Source organism: Bos javanicus, chromosome 15 (genome assembly GCF_032452875.1).
Source record: "Bos javanicus breed banteng chromosome 15, ARS-OSU_banteng_1.0, whole genome shotgun sequence".
In the NCBI taxonomy this organism is placed as follows: Eukaryota; Metazoa; Chordata; class Mammalia; order Artiodactyla; family Bovidae; genus Bos; species Bos javanicus.
Window position 1 is genome coordinate 69,209,818 of NC_083882.1, and position 8,601 is coordinate 69,218,418.

An 8,601-nucleotide genomic window follows, 5' to 3' on the forward strand; every position below is an offset into this window, starting at 1 on the left:
TCAGTTCAGTCACTCAGTCATGTCCGACTCTTTGTGACCTCATGGACTGCAGCATGCCAGGCCTCCCTGTCCATCACCAACTCCCAGAGTTCACTCAAACTCATGTCCATTGACTTGGTGATGCCATCCAACCAATTTCATCCTCTGTTGTCCCCTTCTCCTCCCGCCTTCTATCTTTCCCGGCATTAGGATCTTTTCCAATGTCAGTTGGAGTTTCAGCCTCAGCATCAGTCCTTCCGGTGAATATTCAGGACTGATTTCCTTTAGAATAGACTGGTTGGATCTCCTTGCTGTTAATTCTAGTCTCAGTAGAATGTAAACTCTGTAAGAACAAATGCGTTTGATTACTTGGTGCACTACTGTATCATTAGTACCTAAACCCAAAAGCCTAACAAACGCATAAATACAGTGACTGAACCTTGAATGTCATAAGCCCTTCACAGTATCTAGAAACACTTCCACGCATATGCATTTTGTCACCTGAGAAAATCCTTAGGAAAACCAACTTTGTCATTCTCAGTTTATATATGAAGAAACTTAGATTCAGATAAGTGAAGAGAGTTGCTCCAGATCCCCCCCAAAACTTACGCATTCTGACTTTTCCTGCTAGCATAGGTTTGTAGCCTGAAATAAAAGCTGACAAGATGATTTGTTGTTGGTAAGTTATTAAGTCATGTCTGACTCTTTTGCAACCCCATGGACTGTAACCCTCCAGGATGCTCTCTCTATGGGATTTCCCAGGCAAGAATCCTGGCGTGGGTTGCCATTTCCTCCTCCAGGGGTTCCAGGGATCAAACTCACGTCTTCTGCATTGGCAGGCAGGTTCTTTACCACTGGGCCACTAGGGAAGCCCCTGACATATAATAAATACTCATTATTTTCTGGCCCTAAGGAAGAGAAAAATAAGGCACATTATTCATTGTTAACTCAGTTTTACAGAGCCTGTTTTTTTCACTCTTAGATAACAACAATTATTCAGGGAGTATGTGGCTATTGGACAATTGAGGTATATAACTTACCTGGTGAGTAATATTATACATATTACACATTATGCTTCTATTAAAAGCAAACTTGGGTAGCTGTAAATCACAAGGAAAAATCTGCGTTAACTTAAAGGATAAAGTGTTAGTCTTTGAAGGAAATTTGTGTAATGCTTGCTTCAGACCATAGTTCCTGGGGCTTCTCGTGACACAAGTTCACTCTCCTCTGCTGTTAGGGTTATTTTAGTAGAAATCTTAAGAATTTTTGATTGAGGTATGAGCAGAGGTTGATGTGCTGGGCAGGATTTTAATGAAGTTTATTTTTTGATAGCCATTTTTCATGATACAACAAACCCTGCTCTTGTAGAAAATCTGAAAGCAAGGACATTGCCAGTGATGGCTGCTGCTTTTGTTGCCATCTTTTGTTTGTGGACTTGGAGAAGTTGTCCAACATCTATAAATCTTAGACTCTCCTCATCTATATAAAAGGACAGGATGGTTTGCTATCTGAGGAATTAATCATCATAAGTCACTTCTGAAAACTTTCCACATGCCTAATTGCAATAACCAGCAAAACACCATTACTAAGAAGTACATCTTATAAAATAACAAATAGTTTCTCCTTGCCAGTGGGTATCATTTGTGTTCACTGATTAATGTATTGGATAAACCTTTTTTATTAATGAGAACAAGAGAGAACAAACACCATGTTAGAGAAGATGTTTCACACAACATGGCGATATAGAAACATGGGTCAGATGGGCCACACTGGAAAGGAGCTGCAGATTGAATATTAACCTGGTTTTCTTAAACATTCACTTCATCCGTACTTCTATTTGGGCTTCCCTCGTAGCTCAATCAGTAAAGAATTTGCCTACAATTCAAGAGACCCGGGTCTGATTCCTGGTTGGGGAAGATGGAAAAGGAAATGGCAACCCATTCCAGCATTCATGCCTGGAGAATTCCATGGACAGAGGAGCCTGGCAGGCTACAGTCCATGGGGTCACAAGAGTCGGGCATGACTTAGTGACTAAACCTCCACCACCATGCTTCTATTTACCTTTCAAGGGCTCACCAAGAAACTGAACATGAAACTAACCAACTATAATAATAAGCTGGCCTTTATGAATTTTTGTTTCTTAAGTAGCCTAATGTGAAAGTGTAAAATGCTTTTATAAGCGTTTATGCAGTTCTGTGCTGCTTTTGGCTTCCCTGGTGACTCAGATGGTAAAGAATCTGAGAATCTGCCTGCGATGCAGGAGACCTGGGTTTGATCCCTGGATCAGGAGATCTGATTCCCCTGCAGAAGGGAATGGCAACCCACTCCAGTATGCTTGCCTGGAGAATTCCATGGACAGTGCTGCTTTGCAAAATAAATAAATCCTGAACAATCTGTGCAAGTATTCCTGCTATTTAAAGGAACCCTGTGGAAATATCCTCTTTTATATGTTTTTTATGACCAAAGTTATGTGTGGTCAACATAGAGATTGTGAGAAAAAATAGTTTTAATACCAAAAGATAACCATGTCTTATTTTGCTCTGAAACAAGAATAACTTCATTTGTGAATGCAGAATAGTCATATACTGATTAGTTTAACCCTTTCCTATGAGTTATGTATATTCCCAGTTTCACTTACATTGAAAACTATGTAAGTGGGTTCACGTCATCGTGACCCTCCTGAATCTGTTTTCCTTTCATTGACAGGTTCCTGAGGTTCATTCTTGCTGCTGTGTGTAGAATACATTATTTAGGTGCACTGCTGTATGCTTTCGCCTTAATGCATATGTCACATCTTGTTTATATATTCTACACCCATGGACCTCTGACTTGTTTCCTACTGGGGACCATTCAACATAGTGCTGTCATAAAGATTCTTGATGAATATATACTCATGTATTTAAGGAAATGCCTACAAGTGTGGGGTTTAAGGTCATATGTTATGGTTATGCTCAAATGAAGCGTTGATATGTACTTCAGAACAATTTTCCAGGCTGATTGTACCAAAATAAAATCTGAGCAGTTCCAGATGGTTCCGCTCCCACAGCACTTGGAGTGTCAGTTTTCTTTAGTGATTCTAGTGGATGAGAACTATGTTCATTGTAATATTAGTTTGTATTTTATTTATGACAAATGAGATTGAGCACATTTTCATATACCTACCATTTAGATATTCTCTTTGTGAACGACTACGACTGTTGCCCATTTACTGCCAGCTATCTTAAAAAAAAAATGTTTTTTCTGATGTGTATGTGTGTGTTTAGGATGGCAGGGTATTGTCAAATATACCCAATGCAAATTTCTTCACAGGATGCAATTTGCCTTTTTACTCTAAAAATAATGCTTTTTAATGAAAAAAGTTCTCTCAGTTTTAATCTTATTTAAATTGTTGAAAATTTATTTATGCATGGATCTTTTAATATCTTGTTTAAGAAATATTTTTATAGTTTATAGAGAGAAACATGTTCTCTATGTTCTTTTGCATACTTCATAGATTAAATTTTTATAATTTTATACAACAGTATGCCTGAAATAGATTTTTGTGTATGAAGTGGAGTTGAGATTCACATTTTCTTCATAATATATTTAGTTACGTCATCACTTTCTGAAAAGACTGTTTTTTATCCTTTTGGTCGTTGTGTCACCTTTATTATAATATATTTTATATATCTATGTGAAAAGCATATAATAAACCATAAATCATTATATTAGTTTTTATTCTGATTCTTCACTAATTAACTGTGTAATATCAGACATGAAGGACAAATTATAAAGCCTCTTACAGTCAACGAGTGAATTTAATACAGTCCTTTTTTAATACATTTTGGCTTTCTTCTCAATGCCCAAATAGGGGTGAATACATGTAAAAGAAAACAATTTATTTTTTAAGGTTTTATTAAATATTATATAGGTATTAGGGTTTCTATAGAGATTACAAAAAGTAGTTTGAAAATATTGATGATTTTCATAACTTTATTCATGCATTCCAAATCATTGATCTCATGTTATTTTGGAATGGTGAAATTTATTCCTAATAAAATATGAATCTGTCTATATAAGGAGGATTTTAAAAAATAATACAAATTAGAAAAATAATATGTACCAAGAAACAAGAAATTCTAAAGTAAAACCTTTCATGTACCATCTTTTAGTTTTAGCTTATGATTCTGAGTTAAAGAAGATATATAAATAATTCATGACTCCAAAGGAAATTCTGTGTGTATGTATGTATATGGTGCTTCCGCGGTGGCTCAGATGGTTAAGAATCTGTCTGCAATGCAGGAGACCAGAGTTCAAGCCCTGGGTTGGGAAGATCCCCTGGAAAAAGGAATGACTACCTGATATGTATGTGTATATGTTTGTATGTATGTGTATCATCTACCTATTTTCTACAATTAATAGGGCTTTATATAAGTTCTTAGGATATTTAAGATGCTGCAAAATATTTGTTGAAACTAAGATACTTACATAGACATATCACCACCCCTTACTTCCTCAGAACAGTCCATAAAACAAAACATAATTAAGGACTCATCTTTTGCAAGAATGCTGCAGTTTAATTGGTGATGAAAAAGTGATTTACTGATTTAGAAGAAGCTTGAAATAATATTAATTTGATTTGTTGTAAAATTAAAATTAAAAGAGTTTTCCATCAGATTGTGTGTGTTTAAATTTCTGTATATATTTGGTATGTACATCTGTGTATATGTGTGTGTTCATTTATGACCTAGGAATTTTTAAAAATTAAGCACATATATTATTGTTTCAAAGCCATTAAAAAATAAACATAAAAAACTTGAAAATTTTGGATTGGTGAATAACTCTAATCAATTCTCAAAAACTGTTTAATATAAATTAATATTATTAATATTGACATCAAAGTCCATCTCTTATTGAAAAGTATTATTTAATTCTAATTGTAGCATTTTGAAAAAGCAGGAAAATTGGCAGGCATCAAAAATTTTGCAGAAAGATTAATGTTTCTCTTAATAGTCAATGCTTATTTTATATAGAAATGAAAAGTATTTCTTCAAATTCAACTTCATTTTCTTTAATGCATTCCTGACTTTATTATTTAACTGATCATTAGAAGACAACTTAAATAACTGGGAAGATATAAATTGTCAAATTGATTAAATCTTTAAGTTCAATAAAATAACAGTTTACCTATAAAATAAAATCTAGGTATTAATTAAATATATATATATATATTATGCTTAAGTAAGGAAAAATTTTGCAAACAAAACATAATGCCAGAACACCATTGGTTTTAAAATATATCCTGGTTTCCAACATACTAAAATAAGTAAAAAAGAAAACTAATTTCCATTCAAATAATGACAAATAGCATGTGACAATACATACTTATACACATAAGTAAATGTATGAAGATATGAATTTGTAAACATAGATATTGGTATATTAACATATTAAAATTTTAAGTATTTAAACATAACAGAAGCCATAAATTAAAAGGAAGATAACAATTGAAGCCCTGCATGGGCCAGAATTACAGTGATTGTGTAATTAAAGAATAGAAAAACTATCTAAATTCAAGTTCCACTCTTCAATGGTGTGAAAAAGATTTGTGATCCATACATGAGACCCTTTTTTAAAATCATCTTTTACTTTCGTTTCCTTGCCCATTAAGCTTCACTTATATGTTATCTTTATCAGATGAGCCACTAGGAAGACCCAAGAATATTGTAGTGCATAGCCTACCTCTTCTCCAGTGGATCTTCCCCACCCAGGATTCAAACCGGGGTCTTCCACATTGCAGGCCTGCAATACAGGAGACCTAGGTTCAGTAGCTAGGTTGAGAAGATGCCCTGGAGAAGGGAATGACTATGTACTCCAGTATTCTGGCCTGGAGAATTCCATGGACTGTATAGTCCACAGGGTCGCAAAGTGTCAGACACAACTGAGTGACTTTCACTTTCACTTATATGTTATCTATAATTTTGTGTCGTGCTTTACAGCACTTCTTAGGAAACTGATTTCACAGCTTCACCTAAGGCATCTCTTGCCCATTACAGCTGACCCCATATAGCAAAAACAGAAACTAATCTACCAGAAACTGAAGCAACTCTGTTATCAGGCAGACAAAGAAACAGTGGAACTGAGGTGGTTCCTACCTAGGAGACAAATGGCAGAAAAGTCTAATAACACAAATATGCTAATATAGCCCAGTGGGTACACATAGCTGAACTCGTGTGTATACATGCTTCTCTGTGTATGTGAGTGTAGACCTTTGTTTGTGCTTCTATACTGTTCTCAGTTCATTGGGCAATATTATTCTTTCTGATGGAAATTCAAAATCATCACAGGTGCTGTCAAAATGATTTTGATATTGTTACTCGAGACACAATTCTTAAGGGAACTAAACAATTAAGTATGTACAATCAATTTGCTTAAAGTTACAACTTAATGAGCCTCTCTAAGGAATATTTCTTTTAAAGACTTTTAAATAAATGAAACCAATCAAGAGGAAGTAACATTTTAACTTAATCAGAAATTCTGTCTAACCGTTAAATCATTTTGAAAGACTCTCATAACACTCATAACACTCCATATTAGCTATTGCAATAAAAGTTTTAACAAGTACTAAGGGATTACAAGCTTCCCTGATAGCTCAGTTGGTAAAGAATCCACCTGCAATGCAGGAGATGCTGGTTTGATTCCTGGGTGAGGAAGATCCGCTGGAGAAGGGGTAGGCTATTTACTCCAGTATTCTTGGGCTTCCCTTGTGGCTCAGCTGGTAAAAAAAAAAGAAAAATCCACCTGCAATTCGGGAGACCTGGGTTGGGAAGATCCCCTGGAAAAGGGAAAGGCTACCCAGTCCAGAATTCTGGCCTGGAGAATGCCATGGACTGTATAATGACTAAGTGACTGAGTGACTTTCACTTTCACTTTCACCAGGGGATTACAGAGAAGGGGTTGTTTAACTACCTGGGAGATAGCAGAAGCATTCTTAGAAAAGATTATATTTCAGTTGGGTCCAAATGAAAGCAAACAGAAAACAACCCCTTCTATCAAAAGTATGTTTGAATTCTACTGGGGTAATAAATGGCACCTTTAAATAGGGTGGAATTTTTTTTTTTTCAGTCTTTAAAATAAACCTCACAGGCCTTTAAACCTACAAAATTATTGTAAATTGTATTCACCTGCTCAGAAACACAATAAAGGCTTATACATAAAAAAAAAAAATCAATGATTCATTTGTTTAAAAAAATCTATCCTATATTACAGATAATTTTTTAGGCTTCTTAATTTCTGAGGCAGAACTAGGGTCCAGAGTGGATTCTTAAATTATGCAGACAGAAAAATCAGTGGCTGTGTGTGAGTTCTAGTTTAGTTTTTGCCCATCTGGATTATGACATTCAGCTGAAATCACCCAGTCTCATACTGGAGTAGGTAACAAAATGTGAAAATTTAGTTTTTCTCTATGTCCTAGCCTCAGCTTGAAAAAAGTAGGGCAAATCACTAGGCCATTCAGGTATGACCTAAGACGAAACCCTTATGATTATACAGGAGGGATGACAAATAGATTCAAGGGGTTAGATCTGGTACACAGTGCCTAAAGAATTATGGGCAGAGGTTCACAACACTGTACAGGAGGCGGTGATCAAAACCATTCTGTAGAAAAAGAAATGCAAGAAGGCTAAGTGGTTGTCTGAAGAGGCCTTACAAATAGCTGGGGAAAGAAGAGACAAAAAAAGCAAGGGTGAAAGGGAAAGATATAACCAACTGAATGCAGAGTTCCAGAGAACAGCAAGGAGAGATAAGAAGGCCTTCTTAAATGAACAATGCAAAGAAATGGAGGAAAAGAATAAAACGGGAAAGACTAGAGATCACTTCAAGAAAATTGGAGACATCAAGGAGATATCTTATGCAAGGATGGGCACAATAAAGGACAAAAATGGTAAGGAACTAAGAGAAGCAGAAGAGATTAAGAAGAGGCAGTGAGCATACACAGAACTGTACAAGAAAGGTTTTAATGACCCAGATAACCATGATGAAGTGACCACTCAAGTGGGCCTTAAGAAGTATTACTATGAACAAAACTAGTGGAGGTGATGAAATTCCAGCTGAACTATTTCAAATCCTAAAAGATGATGCTGTTAAAGTGCTGTACACAATATGCCAGCAAGTTTGTAAAACTCAGAAGTGGCCACAAGACTGGAAAAGGTCAATTTTCATTTCAATCCCAAAGAAGGGCAATGCCAAAGAATGTTCAGGCTACTTGCACAGTTGCACACATTTCACATGCTAGCAAGGTAATGCTCAAAATGCTTCAAACTAGGCTTCAATAGTATAAGAATTTCCAGATGTAAAAATTGGATTTAGAAAAGGCAAAGGAACCAGAAATCAAATTGCCAGCATCCACTGGATCATAGAAAAACCAAGAGAATTCCAGAAAATCTACTTCTGCTTCACTGACTATGCTAAAAATTTTAACTGTATGGATCACAACAAACTGTGGAAAATTCTTAAAGGGATGGGAATACCAGATTATCTTACCTGCCTCCTGAGAAACCTATATACACGTCAAGAATCAACAGTTTGACCCCAACATGGAACAACAGACTGGTACCAGATTGGGAAAGGAGTACATCAAGATTG